General features: G+C 43.7%; 1 protein-coding gene and 1 long non-coding RNA gene across 2 annotated transcripts in view; both read left to right on the top strand.

Moving 5' to 3' along the window:
- Positions 1 to 2492: 2492 nt before the first annotated feature.
- On the top strand, positions 2493 to 15153 carry LOC133772658 (uncharacterized). Its single transcript, XR_009867798.1, has 4 exons — positions 2493 to 2640; positions 12520 to 12705; positions 14243 to 14301; positions 14618 to 15153. It is a non-coding gene; the product is annotated as an uncharacterized LOC133772658 (long non-coding RNA).
- Positions 15154 to 16245: 1092 nt separating this feature from the next.
- Positions 16246 to 22101, top strand: part of FBXO11 (F-box protein 11) — a 93505-nt gene continuing 87649 nt past the window's right edge. The window contains exon 1 of the mRNA XM_062209405.1: positions 16246 to 16345. The gene's annotated coding sequence lies outside the window, so the exon portion shown is untranslated. The remainder of the gene's footprint in view (positions 16346 to 22101) is intronic.

Genomic DNA, 22101 nt, shown 5'->3' with positions numbered 1-22101 from the left:
ACTTAAAAATAATTCAGTAGAGGCAGGTGTTTGGCAGAGATGCTGCTTGGGATACCCATGTCTCAAATTGGAGTCTTGAGGTTTCAGTGCCAGCATCCTGCTGAAAGGCACTCCGGGAGGCAGCAGATGATGGCTCAAGTACTTGAGTCCCTGCCACTCATGTGGGAGATGCAGAGTGAATGCCAGCCCCCTGACGTCAGTCTGGGCCACTCCTGGCTGTGTGGCCATTTGGGGAGTGAACCAGTGGATGAAAGATGTCCCTCTCTCTCTCTCTCTCTTTCCTTGTAACTACCATTCGAATAAATAAATTTAAAAAAAAATAGATGAGATCATATTTCAGTCCTTCCAGGGAAGACCTAATGGATAGCTTGAGATTACTGGTTTTTTACATCAAGGATATTCTGTACAGTTCTGTCTATAACCCCAGTCTCTTGATCAATCAAATGTTAGGCCTTGGGAGTAATAGAGATGGAGAGAAACAGAGAGAGGTCTTCCATGAGTGGTTCACTTCCCAAATGGCCACAATGGTCAGGGGCTGGTATAGGCAGAAGCCAGGAGTCAGAAGCTTTATCAATCTCCCACGTGGGTGCAGAGACCCAAGCACTTGGGCCATCATCGACTGCTTTCCCAGGCACATTAGCAGGGAGCTCGAAACAGGGTCCATATGGGATGCCAGTGTCTGGTGGCAGCTTTACCCACTACACTGACCCCAATCCCTATCTTTTATATGATGCAGACATTTAGCCTTGTATTTCCTTTGCAGCTGACTCCCATACTAGAAAATGCAAAAGATTAAGAGGTAATTACCGAACAAAAGTACAAATAATCAACTAACCATTAGCTAATTTGTTTTGCCACATTATACATATATTCCTATCTCTGAAGTCCTTTATCTGCTGTATTAAAACTCAAATCTTTGTGTGCAGCATTTTTTGACTCTTGAAAACACTGTTTGTCTCCAGGAAAGTACTTTACTACCACATTATTCTAGTTCCAAGGTACTTTTGGTTGTAAGATTCACCAAAAACATAATAATCACTTTTTTTAGGAGAAAAAAGAAAATGACTGTAAAGTTAATTCCAATTTTAGAAACACTGAAATGTGGAAAAGTATATACTGGATGTCTTATTCTAAGAAGACACTAAAATGTTTTTGAAGATTTATTTATTTGAAATGCCGAGAGAGAGAGAGAGGATCTTCCACTAATTAGTTCACTCCCCAAATGACCTCAACAGCTGGGCTGGGCCAGGCCAAAGCTAGGAATCAGGAACTCCATCCAGTTATCCCACATGGGACCCAAGTACTTAAGCCGTCATCTGATTGCCTTTCTCGTGTGCTTTAGCAAGGACTTGTATTGTAAGTGGAATAGCTGAGACTTGAACCATCACTCCAATATGGATGAGGGTAGCTCAAGTGGTAGCTTAATCCAGAACGCCACAATGCCTGCTCCTAAAATATTCTTTAAGTCTGCTTTAGCATTTAAAACATTATTATTCCTATAGAAGTCCTTAGGGAGTAACAGGAGTCAGAGAAAACTATACACAGGGATCATTTAGGGGGACAACTTGGTGGCCTTCAGCTCTGTTCATAAAGGCAAAGCATTCAAGCACCAGGACACAGCAGTAGAACCACAAGTGGGGAAAGGAGATGTGAAGAGAGCTTCTATGCAGGGATGGGGCATAAAGATATATTACATCAGGAGATTTGTTGTATCTGGCTCTAACTCCAAATAATCCTAATTAATCAGAAACCTACAAGACCTTATCAAGGTGGGGCTCTCCCTTAGGAAACTTCTTCCCTTAGCTTGTTGTGAAAACCTAGTGACCAGGCCAAGCACACAACCTCTCAGTCTGCTTAAGAAACAAGGCTGAAAATCTTCAGTAGAATGTTAACATTTTTAAATTCTATATGCTAAAAGATGCAGAATGTTTTGAGACTTAATACCAGATGTTTAATCATTAGGTGTTACTGTGTTTACCCAATAATTGACTTCTTTCCTATAATGGATGGGTCTCTCTTTCAGAATGGAAAAATAAATTAAACAGAAAACAAATTCCCTGCATAAAGGTCATATGAGCTCTTTGTAACAAGGAGTGAGGTATTACAGTCAGTATACTGAACACCTGGTATTTAGTTTGGGTGGTTTGCTTCATTCTGTAAATGCCAGTAACTAGTGTTTGTAAGTCAGAACTATTAGAATGGTCACTTTCATGTCATAATTACATCCTAACTCTCTGAAGAATTAACAACATAAAAATTGTGAGCACTTCATGATTAAATAGGGGAAGTAAGTATCTTTTAACAGTTTGAAATAGGATAGTGTTTAAAGATGAAGAATAGAGAAGGAACAAAGGCATCTTGGATATTTTTGGAAGTTTTGAGGCAATCTTTACCACTTCCAAAATCTAAATGGATACAAACTGCTACAAAACATGCTCAACATGTCTCAGCATTCTCCATCCCCATCCCTGATTTCTTCTTCCTAGGTGGAGAGGGTACCTCTGGGTGCAAACATTGGGTTTTGCATGCCCTTCTGTTGTGCCAGTCTTGGGCAGAGGATCTCAGCCACCAAAGGAGCCGCCTCCATCATTCATTGAGCACTTCTTTGTGCTAGGCAGCGTGGGACTAAAGCTGAAGAAGGTAAAGTCCTTGATCTTCAGGAGCTATAATATGGGTAAGGGGGAGAGGGGCCAGGGCTGGGACCTGAAAAGTAAACAGATCATTAGGCTACTGGGTATTGATTACAGGTGGGGATTACCAAACAGGATTACTTTAAGTCAGCCTGTGGTTTGTGTTTTAGAAGTGGGAGATGTGTGACAGTGTTGTACAGGAAGACCCTCCTTGACATAAAGATCAGATTTAGTCTTAACCAATGGATAGGAATTAGCCAGATGAAGTGCAGCAAAGGAATATGAAGAGCTTCCTTGCCAGAAGGAACAGAAGCAAACTGGCAGAAATTGACAAGTCATCAGATAGAATTCCTTCGTCTTAACCTGTGTCAAGGCTTCCAACCTGCTTCAGTAAAGAACAGCCCAACAACTAACTTCACTTTTCTGGGTTTCGCACTTTGGCAAGTCACCATCTCTCACTTCCTGCCTGTTCTCCTTCCCTGTCATTCATTCCTGTTAAACCCCTTCAGTCAGTGCACTTGGCTGCTTGCTTGGTGCTCCAAATGCCTAACACTCAATCAAATAAAACTTATTTTGGTACATATTGAAAGAATGAAACTACTCAAAATAAGGATCCTTAGATTTTTTTCTTTTTGTTTATTTTTAAATGATTTCCAAAAAAATAGCCAAGAGCCAAAGGCTAGGGGCCAAGAAAGCCAATAATAATGAAAACAGCTTCTATCATGGACATTTGTTGTTAGCCTCCTTGGTGCATTAGTACTGCCTTGTTCCCTCCACAGCGCCTTTTCCTCTGGGGAATCTACTACTCCCCACGCAGCCCACGGCCTTCCAGAGGAGCTGACCCACTCTCTGTCTAGTTACAACGTCACGTTCCTTCTATGCACAGCTCTTGGTTCTAGGGCAGGCACATGCTTAAGCAAATGAATGTCAGGATGCTTACCAGACTGTTGGAACCAAGTTATTCTTTGCAGATGAGGGAACACAGACTTTTTTGGGGCTGTTACCAACCTTCTTGTGAATTATGAGTGTTATTGGCAATAGTAGAAGGCTGACATTGTAGAAGGCAGAGTGGAAAGATGGAAAGCAATGGAGTCCTTAGTGACATGGCTGAGTTCTTAGTGATATGACTGATGACCTAGAGAGTCTGAATTCTTAGTGACATAAATGAACCCAAAAGTCTGTCCTATTCCTAGACTTTTCAGTTTCACGAACCAATACATTCTCTTATTGTCTAAGCCAGTTTGAGTTGTGCTTTTTTTGTTACTTTTGACATAAAATACTTTAAGCTATCTAGCTACTTTTTCTTAGGGCATACTGTACATTCCAGGCGTTGTAATGAATGGTCTACAAAGACTAATTCTCATAACCATAATTTCTTCATTTTTTATCATGGTAAAATATACACAATGTAAAATTTCCCATTTTAATAATTATTAGGTATCCACTTTTGTGGCAATAAGTACAATGTTGTGGAACCATCACTGCTATTTCCAATCACAACTATATTTTGTGGTTGGTATCACTATCCTCATTTTGCTAAGAAGAAACTATTCCTCAGAGAAGCACAGTACCCAAGTCAGACCACCAATTGCTGGTATACTCTGGATTTAAACCCAAATTTGCCTGACTGCAAAACCCACATTCTCATACTTCATTATAGTGCCAAATTAAATTTTTCAGGCAAAGAAACAAGAAATCTTGGTCAAATTACAAGCTTGGGGTCCACAATGTAGAGATTAGAATCTTGGGAGGAGCTGCTGGAGCAAATAGGAAACAGGTAGGGAACAAAAAGTGACCAGAACACAGGTCACCAAAGGAAGGACAGTAGAGTTTGGAGTCAGGGGAATAAGAGAAACCATTCCGGTTGACGAAGTAGGGTTAGAAAGGGGGCTCTCAGTGGAGATGGCAAGAATATCTGGTTGTACTGGTTCCCCAACTCTAGTTGGAGGTGAACAATCTTCGCCCTGCCCACTTACTTCCCCAAAGGATCCTGACCCAGAGACTAATAAACTATATTTTAAAACAAAAATACCTTCAATTTTAATGTGAAGCATTCATTAAAATAAGTCATATAATAAAGCTGATCTGTATCAAGAGGGAGATACATCCTTTAAATGAGGTCTGTAATGACTGGAAAGCTCTTATTTCCTTCTTGTTAGGACAAGATAGATTCTAAGTGGTGCTCCCCCCACCCCCCAAATCACAAGCTTCTGTGCTAAAAGCTATACACCTTTGATGAGTATCTCTAAACTGTTTACTTTTTAACTAAGGGTTTTTAACTAAGGCTATTAGAATGCTAGAAGGTGTTTAATCTCTTGATCTGTTTGTTTTCAAAAGTCTGACTCCTTTCATTTGTGATCCCAGGTAAGTAGTAGCTTGAAGGGCTTTACTAATACAAGAAGGTCAGTTCCTTAATTTTCAATTTCCGTAAGTGTACATTTCTACAGTGTCAGAGGCTGTCTTGGCATGGAGGCAGGGAAAGTTATAAGAAGGGATAATGGAAGACTCCCTGATGTTTTCACACTCCCAAATCTGGAATTTCACACCAAGGCCCCTTGCCTAGTGGTGTACTGAACAAAAATCTTAACATTTTCTCAAAATTGTTGTTATATATAAATCTATGTGCTGACCTTGATGACTCAAGCGGAGCCCACCAAATAGAAATACATGACTGAGGCAGGAGTCTCACAGAGTCAATGTCATTTGATATGACTGACATATGTAGGCAGCTTATCACCCTTCCTCCTTCACAACAGCACCTGGGCAGTGACTGTCCATCATGTGTGTGTACCGTCTGTTTTCTAAACAGATTTTTTTTGGGGGGGTGAGGAGACAGAACATAAATTTTTCTCTTTTTTTTTGAGTTTTTACCCATGTCTTCCTCTCAACCTCTCACCTTGCGACAGCCTATCTTTTCAGAAGGAGCCATGGAAGATGATGGCTGTGTCACCCTGTGCAGTAGGAACAAAAACTGAGCAGCAGTAGATAGGCTGCCAGGCGAAAGGAAGGCTGAGAAAGCACTGGCTCTGGTCATGTGGGAGCCCTGGGAAAAGGAGCTATCTGGCGCCCCTTCAAGCCAATATTCCTTAAATAGCTGAGGGCAGAGAGAAATTCATTTTCTATTAATATAAAATGTATAGCTCTTTATGGTCAAAACAAAGAATTTATTACATGCATTGAATATAACAAAATTTCCACTTTTTTGGAATTGTCTTGCATTTCACATTTTTTCTTATCACTTCTAACTTGAGTAGCAATAGTTACCAAGCAGAGGTAAATTATAATTACAAAATCTTATTCATAATACATTTACAAGTTCTTTTTTCCCCCTTAGTTTTTATTTTATAAAAACTGTTCTAACTTTTCCAAAATTCCTGTTCTTTCTTCATTTTTCTTTTGGGAATTTCTGAGTTATACAACTTATTGTAGGCTGTGCTCATGGCTTTAAATGTAGAAAAGCGCCATCTGTCTTTAAAAACAGGGTTAGAAGTTTGGGGTAGATTCCCAACTCAAGTCCTACTCCACCTCTTTTCCCAACTGGCTTCCTTAGGGGAGATGCTCACCTGTAACCATACTCCAATGAGAACCCCAGGACCATTTTATTATCAAGTAAGCAAATTCCCAAATTTAAAGTGAAGCTTGAGGGGTATGTGTTTGGTGTAATGGTTAAGATGCCACCTATGATGCCTGCATCCTATATGACAGCACCTAGGTTTGAGTCCTGGCTCTGCTCCCCATTCCTGCTAATGTACACCCTGGGAGACAAGTGACGACTCGAATTGTTGTGTCCCTGCTATCCACATGGGAGACCTGGGTTGAGTTTGTGGCTCCAGGCTTCAGCCTGTCCCAGCCCTAGCTACTGTGGGCATTTGGGAAGTGAACCAGCAGATGAGAGTGGTGTGTATTTCTCACTCTGTCCCTCAGCCTTCCCACCCTCAACAGATTGATTGATTTATTTGAAAGGCAGAGTGATCGAGAGGGAGAGACAAATAACAATTTTCCTTCCACTGGTTTATTCCCAAATGCCCATAACAGTCAGGGTTGGGCCAGGCCAAAGCCAGGAACCAGAACCCCATCTGTGTCTCCCCCAAGAGTGGCAGAGTTCCAAGACTTGGGCCATCATCCATTGCCTTCTCAGGAACATTCGTAGAAAGCTGGATGGGAAGGAAGCACAGAACAGTCAGGACTTGAATGAGCACTCCAAAATGGGATGCTGGCATCTCAAGTGACAGCTTAACCTGCTGTGCCACAACACTAGCCCCTCTACATCTCTTTCCATTAAAATACATAAATAAAATTTTTGAAAGATTTTTTTTTTAATTGAAAGACAGATTGACACACACACACACACACAGAGGGAGAGACAGAGATCTTTCATCCACTGCTTCACTCCCCAAATGGCCACAATAGCAAGGACTGGGCCAAGTGGAAGCCAGGAGCCAGAAATTCCATTTAGGTCTCCCAAGTGAGTGGCAGGGGTCAAAGCACTCAGGCCATCTTCTGCTGCTTTCCCGGGTGCATCAGCAGGGAGCTGGATCAGAAGCAGAGCAGCCAGGATGCAAATCCTTGCTTAGATATGGGATGCTGGCATCACAGGTGGTGATTTAACCCACTCTACCACAACACCGGCCCATAAATAAAGTTTTTAAATAGGGACCCATGTTGTGGCATAGCAGGTTAAGCCACTGCCTGAAATGCTGGCAGCCCATATGGGTGCCAGTTAGTGTCCCACCTGCTCAACTTCTGATCCAGCTCTCTGCTAATGCACCTGGGAAGGCAGCAGAAGACAGCCCTGCTATCTATGTCTGAAATCCAGGTGGAGTTCAGGCTTCTGGCTTTTGCCTGGCCCACCTCTGGCCATTGTGGCCATTTGGAGAGAGAGCCAGTGGATAGAAAATCTCTTTCCCTCTAACTCTGCCTTTCAACAAATAAATAAATAATAAATCTTTAACAATAAAGTGAATTGGGCTACAGCTGAGTCGAGGCCAGGAAGCCCAAATGGGGCCAGTTCCAAATCTTGGGAACTCCTCTCATGTGTGCTGGAAAAAAGAGTGCAGATAGGAACAAGACTCAAGTAGAGGAGTATCCATAGCAGAGCACAAGTCCACCTACCTGAATGAGACTGACTTCCAGAACCATGGATTTTGGAACACAGAGGAGAGGAGAGGAGGATGAAATCTTCTCATTTGCCTATTGATTTCTTACTCTAATGGGGAAAAAGTGTGCCTAACAGTCTGCTGATCCTAGGGGTAGAAAAAGAAAAGACAGGCACTGAGGCCTGGAGGAGGTCCAGCAAGTGCCTCTCAAGGTCAGGATCCCTTCCCCTGGGGAAGGTCCAGGATCTCTGAGCAGGCTGGTTGCTGGGTGGAGGACCTAACCAGAGGGTAGATGGATGAGCAGAGGCTTGGGTGGAAGCTTAAAGAGCTCTAACAGAAAAGCAGAGATAAGTGGAATCCACTCAACCCCTATCCATCAAGCCTATTTTTTTTTTTTAAATAACTGGGCTTAACTATCAAACCTCTGTTGGCCTAGGACTTATCCCACGAGGAGAGGTCAGCCGCTCCCTCAGTTAGCAGTAGTGCTCCTCACTGCACATTCTCGTGCCCAGTCAGAGGCACAGTGAAGCTGTTCCTCCCAAATGTTCAGGAATGGGTCAGCACAGATCCTTACTCAATTTAACTTCAAGGCCACACTGCACCCTAGGCTACACAGTCATGTCCTAATCTATTTTCCATTTGAAATTATGTTTCGTCGAGTGACATTGTTTGAAATTGGTCAACAGGGAAGATTACTTTCACAATTCCAAATAAAACAACAAAGAATGGCAGAAATTATTAAATTCCCAGGGAAATTCAAGTTCAAAATGAACTCTTCTTCCTATTGTAAACTCCTAGGACCTGAAAACCCAAGAAACTCTTTTTTTCCTTCATTGCCTGATCTTTCCAGTCTCTGTCGGGGTTCTTCTTCAAATAACTTGGGGCTTGGGGTCTTACGGCAGTCACTCCACCTTCTTTCATTACAGTGGGTGTAGCACCTTCTGTACTTTCAGCATTGAAGTAAACAACCCAAATCTCTCACATCTCATAAATGTAGAAGCAGACATGATCCCGCAGTAATAGCATTTTGCAAACAAAATGATGTTCCTAGAACCCAGTGTGTAAACCTTTGTTGCTGTTGCTTATCAAAAATAGTAGCAGACACAGAGTTCTCTGGAGAAAAGGGAATAACACAGAGGAAGCAAAAGATGAAGGCAGAACATCTCTTGGTTTCTCCTTGCCAGGATGCCTATTAGAATACACAAGTTGTGATTTAGAATTCAGTTAGGATAAATTTCTCATCGAGAGATTAACTGAAACACTACACTTCTAATAAGGACATAATTGACTTCCTATACAACATCTTCTCCTCACCCCCTCTGAAACCCCAGTGTTTTCTGGGGACCTTCATTTGCTTCTTCTCACTCAACCCACCTCAAGTGACAAGACCAACCAAGTCTGATTGCTGTAAGAGTAATCCCTTACCCTTGCCTGAGATTAATTCCAAAATGGGCACAGGGCCTCGTTAGTTAAAAAGAGACATGAGTTGATTTTCAAGGGGGGTAGCATCTGCAATGTCTAATCTGCAATGTTTAGATAATACCCAAGTCTTCCTTCTTTCCTTTGGTATTCTGTCCACATTTTGAATACTTCCATTTCCCTTTTGATTCTAGTGTTTCTGACCTGGAAGCACAATGTTGAATTGAGACTGACTTCTATTGAGTGCCACTGCTTTTTTCCCCCATGTGTGAACACAGAACATCCACTTTTATAACTGGCAGCACTGGGGCTGGTGTTGCGGCACAGCAGTTTAGGATGCCACCTACATCTCGGGCATCCCATACACATGTCAGTTCGAGTCCCCGCTGCTCCATTTCTGATCCAGCTCCCTGCTAAGATGCCTGGCAATGGAGGATGGCCCAAGTGCTTGGGCCTCTGTCACCCACATGGGAGACCTGGATAGAGTTCTGGGCTCCTGGCTTCAGTCTGGCCCAGCCCTAGCAGTTGCAGCCATCTGGGAAGTGAATCAACAGATAGAAATTGATCTCTCTCTCTCTCACCTCCTTGTAACACTGCCTTTCAAATATATTTTAAAAATCTTTTTCAAAAATTAGGCAACCCTGTGGTCCATGCTTATGGCCTTGCAGCCGATTTTTTTTCTGAGTATTCATCTGCCCCCAGCAGGAACCCAAGAATTTAAAAACTTTAGGACACAGCTGTTGCCATTGTTTCCTGCTCTAGAACTCCTTTGCTCTATTAACCTTGCTTATTAAATCTTTTAAAACACACACACACAAACAAGATCTTCCTAACTGAAAAGTACCTTAGCTGTATTCCTGCACCGCCACCTGATGCTGCTATTGATGTTTCCAAAGGCCAGAGTGTCAGGATCATAGGGCAGGCTCATATGCACTTCCTCAGACAGGTGCTCTTCCCCGAAAGCCCCAGCTGAGAGCTTTCAGATTTCCCCAGCTTGACTAATTTGTGCCACCTTGTGTATCACTTTCTGCCATTTCTCTGTTACATTTTTCTATCAATCAGTACTTTCAAGGAGGCCCAAATGCATATTTTTAACCTGCCACTTAAATGGATCCAATTCTTCCTCTATCATAGGTAAAACTTCAACTGGTTTTTTTTTTTTTAATTCTTTCTAGGCCTATGCATTTATTTCATCACCTCCTTCAACTCTTTTAATTTTTAAAGATGTATTTTGGGTCCAGTGATGTGGCACATGAGTTAACACCCTGGCCTGAAGCACCTGCATCCCATTCCATTTGGGCGCTGGTTCTAGTCCAGCTGCTCCTCTTCCGATCCAGCTCTCTGCTATGGCCTGGGATAGCAGTAGAAGATGGCCCAACTCCTTGGGTCCCTGCCCCCACGTGGGAGACCCGGAGGAAGCTCCTGGCTCCTGACTTCGGATCAGTGTAGCTCTGGCTGTTGCAGCCATCTGGGGAGTGAACCAGCGGATGGAAGACCTCTCTCTCTGTCTCTACCCTTCCCTGTAACTCTCTGCCTTTCACATAAATAAAGTCAAGGTATTCTGCATCTAACACAGGATTCTCAGTTCCAACATTGTTTCAATGGAGAACTCCTGCAGGGAAGGTCTCCTCCCACTTTTAACCCATGTCTAATCTTTACTTACTGTTTTTCTACCTCTATTTCTTGGTGTTGTGTTTCCTCTTTTTAAAAATTTTCTTAGGCCATCCATTTTCTAGCCATATTTCCCCATAACAATGTACCAGCTTCTCTCATACAACGTCCATGCAATCTTGAAATTCATCAAGGTCTGAAAGAACACTGCAAAAAACCACCTCCAGCAGCAAGAACAGTAATTGCTAACAGCTTCTCGAGCCTCTACTACTCACCAAGCACTGCTCTAGTACTGTATAGGTATTAATTCACTCAGTACTCCTGACAGTCCCACAAAATGACCCCCTCCATTTTACAGATGCAGAAACAAACCCAGAGAGGTTAAGGAATTTGCCCAAGGTCAGAGAACCTGTATGTGGCAGAGCTCCGGTGTCATGTGCTATCCTCACACCTCCCCACTCTTGTGTCACCTACCAGTCCTTCCCTAATATATCACTTTTATTATTTTGGCCTTGTCTTCTCTCAACACCTAGAAATTGGGCTCTCTTTTAAAAAAAGCACAATTAAAGATTTATAACCATCTACCACAGTCCATCCTAAATCTTGAACATAATTAATTTCTTTTAATAGTGCTATGTCTGTATTAGTCCACAGGGAAGGGTATTAAAGTTAGATTCTATAATTCTTTAAAGATAACCTGTATTATGAGTATCATTGAATTGTGTGCTTACCAGGTTTTTCTACATATACATTAAATTTAAATCCTTAGTTCCAAGTTAATTTTCACTACCTAGCTGATAAAATATTATCTGAGCATGTACTAAAGAATGAATTTTTGCAGCTTAGAGAGATAAGTCATTCATACTCTAACAAGGATCTTTTAAACAGAGCTGGTTATCCCTGTAGGGAAGCCATATTCAGATCAAACTAATTTCTTAAATGACATAAAAGGAGTGAGCAGCTTTGAGGTGTCTTATGTAACTGACTGAGTGGTGATGGCTTGGGACTAGATGATGGAGTGACAGAGGAAAGGGAAGCTGAATCTTTGAAATGGTAAAAATTATAATTTAAAAATCACAGTAAATATCACCTGCCATATATTAAAAGTGATTAAAGAGCTTATTTTTCCTACATTCCTATTGTGATCGGTTTTATAAACAAATAATTTTAAATACACTAACCTGTTAAGCACCAGTAATTAGTTGAGAAAAACAAACACAAATGTTCTTCAATAGAGAGCAACCCTGAGGGAATCCAGTCCTCTGAAATTATGCTAAGTGTTACTGAAATAATTCTGGGAGACTCCTACCTCAAATAAAATTCCCCTTTAAATTTTCCTGTTTTATTTTTTAATCATACATAACTTCTATGCTAATTAATGGACAAGATTATTTGCTAATGTAAGACCTGATAGTGGATAAAACCCTCTGGAATATTTTGAGTTTTCATCAACACAATTAAGGGTCTTTAACACCTGTGAAGGGAAAAGCATAGATTGGCAGACAGTAGCTTTGCTCCTAAGCAGTCTGGGGATTTGGTTTTGTCACTTCGCTTCTTTGCACTTCAGTTTCCCAGTCTGTCAAACACAGAAATGAAATGATCTCCAAGACCCATCACAACTCTCACATTTCACAATTTTAAGATGGCTTTGAACACCTTTATACAAAAAGGTCTCCAACATTTAAACCCTTGAAATAAACTAAAAATATGTAGAAACTGGTGACAATGAGGGTAGCATAACATTTTTTATTATCTCCCAATAGATGTTTCACTATTGTTAAACTAGTTTATTCCTGGCATTTCATCAGCCATCATGGCTCCAAGGAAAGGAGCAGAGCAAATGTGAAGTATGAAGAGAATCCAGTGCACAAGGAAAATTCCAGACATACAAGAAGGAGAAAAATCCATCCCTTATAATGATGGAAAGAAGAGAAGAGGCCAAGGAAGAGGTAATCAGACGCAGTGTCCTTACTTTCCATTCCCTTCCATGCTGTGAACTTCAATCAGATGTACACAGTTGATGCATTCACACAGATATGGGGAAATCCAACATAGTTGGGGATAGTGGCTTGTTTCCCTGGGCATGCCTGTGAAAGGCCCAGATCTCTAAGAGCTCTGCTTTGAGCTGAACAGCACATTCAGTATGACATAAGAATAATAATACAACAATGGTAGAGGGAGGTGGCTCAGTGGATCAGCCCAAAGCCAGGCTCCTGGTTCATCAAGGCTTACATGTACTCATGGAATCCTTCAGTGCCCAGGTGTCTCAGGGAGGAGATACAGTGATGCAGTGAGGATCAATGGAGACCGGGGTCAGTACAACAGGCTGTACTGGGGAGAGCGGGAACAAATGGCTCAGGTATGGGTCTCTATGTGGTATCTCCCAAGGGCAGAAATGACCAGTTTGACCTCTGAGGCTAGAAGTTCTGCTGTCAGCCCACACCAGCTACTCCATATGGAAGGACAAAACACAGGCTGGCATTTATGGCTTAGATGCCCTTCCCTGATGCCATGGACGCCTCCTCATCCCTCAGGGTCACTATCAGCTCAGGATCACTGTGTGAATTAGAAAAAAGTGCTTCCTTTCTCAAAGTACTTTACTTCCATCAAAAAATGGTCATAAAATACTGATTGTATTAGAACAAGGCATCTACTACCATATGCTAGAATTCTAGAATATGTAAAAATACCCTCCAAATTCACACAATAATTTATATATTTATACAATAATTTATATATAAATTTGTACAATAATTTATATAAAATATACATTTAAATACATATAAATGAAAGGCAGGTAGGGAAATAACATCTCAAAAACAGCTTTTACAGAAAAAAGTTTAGATAATGTGGGGACCTGAGGTTAAGTTACAGAAAATAAGCTGCTTTGTACAACTAAAGGAATTTAAGTAAATCTGTAACTCTTTATGGCCAAGATTTTGCATTTAACTGGTATTTCCTATAGCACCTTTACACATTAATCATATGTGGAAGGAACCAGCAAATATTTGTTGAATAAAAAATATTTAGAACTATCAGAATTATGGACACATTTATAAATAAAGCACCATGCAATCCTCCTATATTTTTACTGCCCCACCCCCATTTATCTAAATCAAATCTAAAATTTTACCCATTTGTACTAAGCTAACCACCATAAAAACCTGGAGTTCTGGTTGTTTTCAAATAGCTGTCCTCCTCGATTATTTTCCTGAGAAGTAAACTTATTATCTATTCCATTTTCCATACCAAAGATCTCAAAATTACAGACTTTTTAAAGACTATAAACAAGATCACGTAGTTCGAAGTAAGTTGTGATTTAAAGGCAGTGCGGAACCGAGGTATGCAGAAAGGTACTTCGTCTGGAATCACATACCCCGTCTGGGACAAGGCAACTTGGGCTCACCTCTGCCTGAGCCGCCCCCAACAAGGCTTCCCTCTCAGGCTCGCGCTTTGTAATCGCTTAATTGTCTATCTCAAACCTAGACACCAATCGACAAACTCAAATGAGAGGGAAATCACGGGTCTGAAAACCAGAGGATCAGGTAAGCTGCCAGTTTTACCACATCCAGAAAAAAGAAACAAAACACAGATAAACAAAAGAGAGGGAAGAATTGAAAAGAGTACATTTTTCAGCCATCGCAACAGCAGCTAGGGAGTAAAACATTTTCCTTGGGGAGAGATTATGCTGAGCGGAGCAGATACAGACACAAAAGATAATTCCTCTTGGGGGTTTTTCTTTTCCTTTGAGTCTGTGGGATCTAAAAAAAAAAAAAAAAAAAAAAAAATTGTAAATCACATAAACAACCCAACCTCAACATTTACTTCTCTCACATGTTATTTTCCCGAACACTTACATAGCCCACTTCTCCAAAAAGCAAAGCAAATGGACAAAAGGTCAAAGGCTTCTGAAGGCTTGGATGACTCTGATTAGGAACTGATTCCAAACTTCTGTGACCGAGCAAAGTGGATCGCCCAGGTCTGCAAATACCTTCAGCCCCGGCTGAAGGGCACAGGGTCTCTAGCGCTCCCTACAGCTCAGATTTGAACTCACCTACCCCCCAGAAAACCCCAGTTACCAAAGCTCTGCTCCCTCACTCCACTTTTTTTCCGCTCAAAAATTCGGGTGAAGGTTGGCGTGGAAGGGAAGCCCGAAACGCCGAGCCCAGGAAGGATTAATCACTTCTCCCCATTACATCAGCAGCCCCCGCCCTTTCCCCCGAGCACCTCCTCTCCTGGAACCGCCGCCACGCACTGGCGCTCCCTTCGCCCACCCCCCGCTCTATTATATGCCCTGATACCTCCCCATTATCACCCGCCCCGCTACACTCCCCCTCTTCTCTTCCCCCTCCGCGGCGGGGGAGGGAGGAAACCCAAGAGAGGAAACGGGGCGTTGAAGGAAGGGACTTGGCGATAAGAGCGGAGGCCGCATTGGCCCGGAGGTTGTACAGGCAGCTCCCATTGGCCGCTCGACCGGAATCCCCGCCCCCCTCCTTCCCCGCCCCTCCACCCCTCCCCCTCCCCGCCGCCCCGCGGCCCTCCCCCGCGCCCCTGGCCAGCCCCGCGGCGGGGAGGGACCGACTGGGCGAGAGTGGAGTCTCCGGCGGTGTCAATGGCTCCTCCTGCCACGGAGCAGCAGCAGAAGCCGCGGCGACGGGGCTAGGAGGAGGAGGAGGAGGAGGAGGAAAGGCTCCTTTAAGGAGGAGGAACGACGACGCCTCTTTTTCCCCCTATCTCCTCCCTTCACACTCATTTCCCCTTCGCGGAGGAGAGAAGGGGGGGAGGAGAGAGAAGAGGCCGAAGAAAGAGAAAAAAATTCGTTTCAGAAATCTCTTTCAGGGGGTGTAGGGGGAAGGAAGAGGGAAGCGAGGAGCCGGGCGCCCCTGCTCCCTCCCTCCCTCCTCTCCCTCGCTCTCCTCCTTCTCCCTGCCTCTCCCGCCCGCCCACTCCCCCCGCCGCTGGAGACGCCGCTCGGGAGTCGGCGGGACCGGGCTCCGTCTCCGCCGCCGCGGCCGCCGCGCTTCGCCTCGGGGTCCCCAGGCGGGCGGACGCCCTTTCTTTCTTCCCTCTCGCTCGCTCTGCCCGTCTTTCTGCCTCCGTCCCTCGCGGCCGCCCCGCCCGGCGGCCTCGGCCTTCCCCGCGCTCAGGCCCGGCCGGCCTAGCTCGCTCTCCGCCTGTCGTCCCCGGCCTTTCTCTCCACTCGGGGTCCCGCTCGCCCCCTCCGCCCTCCGCGGCGCCCCTTCCCTTCGCCCCCTCTCCTCCCTCCCCCCCTCTCCCCACCCCCTTTCTCCTGCCCCGGAGCTCGCGGTGCGTGTGCGTGTTCGTGTGTGTGTCCCTCCGCCAACGCCGCCACCTCAGCCCGGCAAATGAACTCCGTCCGAGCCGCCAACCGGAGACCCAGGCGAGTGTCGCGGCCGCGCCCGGTGCAGCAACAGCAGCAGCAGCCCCCGCAGCAGCCGCCGCCGCAGCCGCCCCAGCAGCAGCCGCCGCCGCAGCAGCAGCCTCCGCCGCCGCCGCAGCAGCAGCCTCCGCCGCCGCCACCGCCGCCTCCGCCGCTGCCTCAGGAGCGGAACAACGCCGGCGAGCGGGGTAAGGCCGCGCTCTCTGGTCGCCGGCCGCGGCCCGGGCACTGCGGGCGGGCGGGGGCCTGAGCGCCCGGGGGGTGGGCGAGGGGGGCTGCGCGGAGGCGGGTCCCCCCGGTGCCGCAGTGTCAGCCCGGGCCGGGCCCCAGCCGGCAGGAAAAGCCGCGGCTTCCCCACTCGCCCGGGCTCTCGCTCAGGCCGCGCTTTGTTTGGTTTCGGGGGCTCGGCGCTCTCCACCCCCACCCATCCCTTTGGCTTCTCCGCCCGATCGCGGACCCCGCGGGAGTCTGTTGGTGGCTGGGGCGGGTGGGGGGCCGGCCGAGGGGGGGATTTCCCCCCTTTTCTGCCGCCTTCCACGCTCCGGGCTGCCCTTCCTGATGGTAGGTGGGGGGAGCGCCTGCGAGGGATGGGGCGGTGGGGCTGGCTGGGGAACTTGTTTTCCCCCTTTTCTCCGTGTTAGCCTCCCCCTTCCCGCGGAGGAGGGGCGCGGGAGGAATCGGAGTGGTCTGCGGTGCTGGCCGGGGAACTTGTTTCCCCCGGCCCCCCCTCCCTGGTCACGGGGTAGGGGGAGCCGCGACTCCTCTCCCAACCCCACGGTGTTTGCTGCGCAGTTTGCCTTTAGTTGCAGAGGACCCGTTAAATCAAGACGTTTAAATAAATAAATAAAGACCCCATCGGCCATTTCCAGCCCCCTCCCTCGTGTGCGGTGCAGCTGCCCTTCCGCGCTCTCGGCACCCCTCGCCTGTCCTCCCCGGCGCGCCGAGGTGCGACCCTCCATCTCCAAGTGGGGCCTGAACGTCCCTTGCTGAGACCCGGCCCCTTGGGATCGTGTGTGAGTGTGTGTGCGCGCGCGCGCGTGTGTGTTGTGTCCAAGGCCTAGTGAAATGTGTCATTTGGACCCAACTGTGCAGCACTGTCTGGCAACCACCATTGTCTAAGGGCTGAGGCTCCCTGGGGTTGGATTCCTGCTTTAGCAAAAATAATCTTCAGTCCTACTTGGATGATGTGGTTATTTGGGGAAGGTTAGGAGGTGGGGGTGTTGCACCTTGGTCTCTATTCTCTTTATTGAGGAGCAGCTCGAAGTGTGTGTGTGGGGGGGTGGCGGCAGTACCGTGTTTTTGTGTATGGTGGTGGCTTTAAGGAGGAGAATTGTTAGGAGACATTTTGCGTGTTTTAGTTGGCAGATTAAGGTTAATTTTACATGCGTTGATTGTCACACCTCCTTTGATTTAGGGGGTTGCCATTAAACGCCTTTAAACACTATACATTCTTTCTTTAAAAACTGTTTCATTGTTGTTGTAGGTCAAAATTTTTAATAAACGAGGGAGGGAGATGTTGATGTGAAAAATAGTTTAAATGTTTTTCACTAGTCACTGTTACAGATAGTCTTTGAGAAAGCAGCTTGCTGTGTATTGCTTGAAAGAATGTTTTAAGCCAGTTAGTGGGTTTGTGCAACATAGTATAGGTGTGCTTAATGATTCTTTGAAAAATTGGCTAATTTTTTCGTAAATTAAAAAAAAGTTCCACCATTTGCTTTCATATGTGCGTATCAGAGTTGTTCTGGTGGTCCATTCAGATAATATCCAAATCTCCTTCCAGAATTGGCACTGTGTATAGTGGGGTTCAAAGAATTTTTTTCAGAAAAAGGAGACACTCCATTGAAGTCCTAGCATTTAATGTTAAGGAGTCAGTTGCTACAGGAAGCTTCAAGATGTAGTGATTTGTTAATAGCAGCACTGAATCAGGCAGTGTCAGCCAGACTTAATTTAGTCCCATTGTGTACTTTCAAATATTAATTCTGGATCTCCACTTCACGGTTTGTGTGTAATTTCAAACTTTGTTGAGGTAATTTCCTTTTTGGACACTTAACTTCATTTGTTCAAAATTATTAACTACTAAAGTTTATTTCCACTTAATTTGAGGTAAAATGACTCAGTTGTTGGCAGTCACACACCAGTGTCAATTTCTTTCCATTGATGTTCATAAATTGACAAAGAATCAAAATTTCGGTATGTACCTAACCAAATGGTAAATGAAATGCACTGTAGAATTGTTGCTTTGCTGCTGTTAGTAGAAGTTGTTCTGGAGCTTCTGTGTTTGGCATGGAAGGGAAAAGTTGTTGCTGATGAGCCTTCAGAGTTTTAAAAATAGTCTTTCAGGGGGCACATAAATGATCTCAAAATGAAGAAAGCATTAAGATGAATTGCTAGACGTAAAGATTATGCTAGTCTTATATAAAAACATATCATGCTTTGAAAAATTGGCATTTTGATTGCACTTTTTAAATTCTCAGAAGTTAGCTAAGAGTATTTTGAGAGTTTTATGGAGCATGCTGTTTCTAGTTTGGAAATGAGAGGTTTTGTTATTGTTTAAGAATATGCTGGGTTTAATTTTGATAAGATTTTAAGGAACTAAAGCTTAGAAAATGCTCATGTGTGTGATTATTTTCTTTCTCTTTTTAAAAACCCTCTTAACTAACTTTTGATGGATATGTAAGTTGCATTAGATAGGTAGAGTTACATAATGGTATATTGGACAGTTTTCCAGGTAGGGCATTAAAGTGAGATTCAAGTTTTAAAACAACTTAAATTAGTTTAGTTTATATATAAAATCATTTATTTCATATGAAGATGCACTTTAGGGTTTTTAGTGGTGATAGAATAATTAGAAGATAATATTTTTTGCAAGCAGAAATTCTGTTAGACTGGTTTTTAGCTGCTTCTTCACCAGGTCAATTGGAATAAAAGCTTCCTTGACACTACTTTTTAAAAAACACACGTATATATACACCACACACACACATATGTACATACATACATACATGTGGGGGGTGGTGTATATAGTTTTATTTGTAATGGCCAGTATTTGAAGAAGAAATGGAATCTTACGGAATGAAATCTGAAGAGAATTCTTCAACCCTCCATGGAGAATTTCTTGGACTCCAAATTGGGAAGTGCTGGCCCGAGTAGTTCATGAAATGTCTTCGTTTGTGTTGTTTAAAATGGTTTATTATAAGACTGAATACTGATCACTAGCTTTTTTAAAAGTCTTAAATTTCTGAATTTGTTATTTTACCACTTTAGACTACTAGAAAAATAATGTGTATTTATATAATAATTTGATAGTATATCCCATGATTCAATAAAATAGAAAGTAGTGTGGGGTTTGATGTTTTCTTACATATATGTATAAATAAATCTTAAGAGGATTTATTTTTTGTAACCATACTGCTGAATATACCTTTATTCTAGGATTCTAGTTTTTTTTTTTTTTTTCTAAAAGTGTAGGGAAAGCTTTCAAGTCTGCAGAGATACTGAGTATTCAGCTCAGTTGTTTTTAGTTGTTAAATTAATTACATTGAATAGGTAACAAATGCACATAATTTATAAAGTCCCCTTCCTACACACCTGCCTCTGGCTATGAAATTCTACATGGGATCAATCACTGTTAGTTTCACATTTGTTGTGTTTTAATGAAAGGTAAAATTTGGGGATCTGGAAATATTTGCAAATATTTGCAAATATTAAGTTTATTGTAGTTATCGGAAAAGCACAGGACTATTTTAAAGTGCTGGAATATTTTTTTGAATGTATTTTTGTTTGAAAGTTACAGAGAATGAGAGGGAGAGACAGAGATCTTCCACCTGCTGGTTCACTTCCCAGATGGCTGTAACTGCTAGAGCTGGGCTGGTCCAAAGCCAAGAGCTTCCACATGAATGCAGGGGCCCAAGTACTTGACTCATCTGCTGCTGCTCTCCCAGGTGCATTAGCAGGGAGCTGGATCTGAGGTGGAGCTGCCAGAACCTCAAACAAGCATCCATATGAGATGCCAGCATCATAGGCAGCAGCTTTACCTGCTGTGCCACAAAGCCGGCCCTAAAGTGCTGGAAATTTATATGACATTTATAGCTCAAGAAATTTAATGAGTAATGTATTAATAGATTTTGCTATTAATTTATAGTCAGATAAGCATATAGAACAAAACCATAGTCTTTTTTTTTTTTTTTTTTTTTTTTGACAGGCAGAGTTAGAGAGAGAGAGAGAGAGAGAGAAAGGTCTTTCCTCCATTGGTTTACCCCCCCAAATGGCTGCCGGTGCGCTGCGCCGATCCGAAGCCAGGAGCCAGGTGCTTCCTCCTGGTCTCCCATGTGGGTGCAGGGCCCAAGCACTTGGGCCATCCTCTACTGCCCTCCCGGGGCACAGCAGAGAGCTGGACTGGAAGAGGAACAACTGGGACTAGAACCCGGAGTGCTGGGGCTGCAGGCAGAGGATTAGCCTAGTGAGCTGCGGCACCGGCAACCATAGTCTTTTTAATCCTATTTTTGTGCAATAAAAATCTCCTATGACCTTGGAATTCTAGGGCTTTTTAAAAAAATTATTGGAATAATTCAGTACATACAACATTACGTGAGCTTTCCCTGATGGAGCTGTGTGTTGATGTTGTGCAGGAGCCAGGACACTCTTTGGTGTTCTGGTCATGTATGCTGGTTTTGCCTTATGGGATTATTTTAGCTCATGTTGTAACTCAGTTTACTTTCAGGTTCTTCCTACTTCATTTAGAATAAGGAACTTCTGCAACCTGAATAGACAGACATTCTGGACAAAGAACATGGTTTATGTTCTGGTGGACACTAGTGTCCCATCTTCCAGATAGATCCCATGAGAGAAGTGCCACCAGCTTCTCTTTTTTTCCTCATGAAGACAGCCTATTTTCTCAAAATTTATTTGAGGGTGGTTAGCTTTGTGGTGCAGTGTGTTAAAGCAGCATTTGTGGCACCCTCATCCCTTATTGGAGTGCTAATTTGAGTCCTGGCTATTCTGCTTCCTGTTAATGCACCTGGGAAAACAGTGAATGATGACAAAATTGCTTGAGCTCCCCCCTCCCCCACTCATGTGGGAGACTCAGATGGAGTTCTTGGCTTCTGGCTTTGGGTTGACCCACCCCTGACTATTGTGGCCATTGAGGGGAGTGAACCAGCAGATAGAAGATCTCTTTCTGTCTCTCCCTCTCTGTCTCTCTTTCAGATAAGTAAGTAAATCATAAAACCAAACTATTTGGGGGATAAAAATGGAATAGTGTTCGTGTTAATGCAAAAAGTCTACTGATGAGGCATAAGGACTGTCCATGTGGTGCTTTTTTCTGTTTCTTTACTGGAAATTCTGTCAAACTCAAGGAAAGGACAACAGCTTAGAGACCTACTGGGTAAGGCAAGAACCACCAGTCGATCCTGACCTATTAGCATTTAGATTTGGCGGAGTTCAAGGCTAGTAAATGCATTCATCTCTCATTATCTGGAGAACTGGTTCCAGGATGTTGCACAAATAACAAAAACTGTGAATGTGTAAGTCTATTACAGTACTCATAAAATGCCATAGTGTAGTATTTTCATGTGACCTAAGCATATACTTAATGTAGTGTAAATGCATGTAAATAGTTAAACTTTGTTGTTTGGAGAATACTGACAAGGAAAAAAGTGTGTATATTAGTATAGATGCAGTGTTTTTCCAAATATTTTTGACTTACGGTTGATTGAATCTAGAGATGCATAACCCACAGAAAATGAGGGCCAACTGTGTTTTCTCAGTCTTTTTCTCCTATTAGGCTTAACTTTGAAAATAGTCTGCATTAATTTCAACATATCTCTTATTTCCCTATTTATCCCTAACAAGTTAGTCTTATTTTATGTCTGTCGTGTCACACATACCTTTGAACTACTATTCTGTTTTAGACTTTCCGTTTTACCAACTTAGCAGCCCTTGGAAT

This window comes from Lepus europaeus, chromosome 13 (assembly GCF_033115175.1).
Source record: "Lepus europaeus isolate LE1 chromosome 13, mLepTim1.pri, whole genome shotgun sequence".
In the NCBI taxonomy this organism is placed as follows: Eukaryota; Metazoa; Chordata; class Mammalia; order Lagomorpha; family Leporidae; genus Lepus; species Lepus europaeus.
The sequence above is the reverse complement of the archived record's forward strand: the minus strand, read 5'-3'. Positions and strand labels throughout refer to the sequence as shown.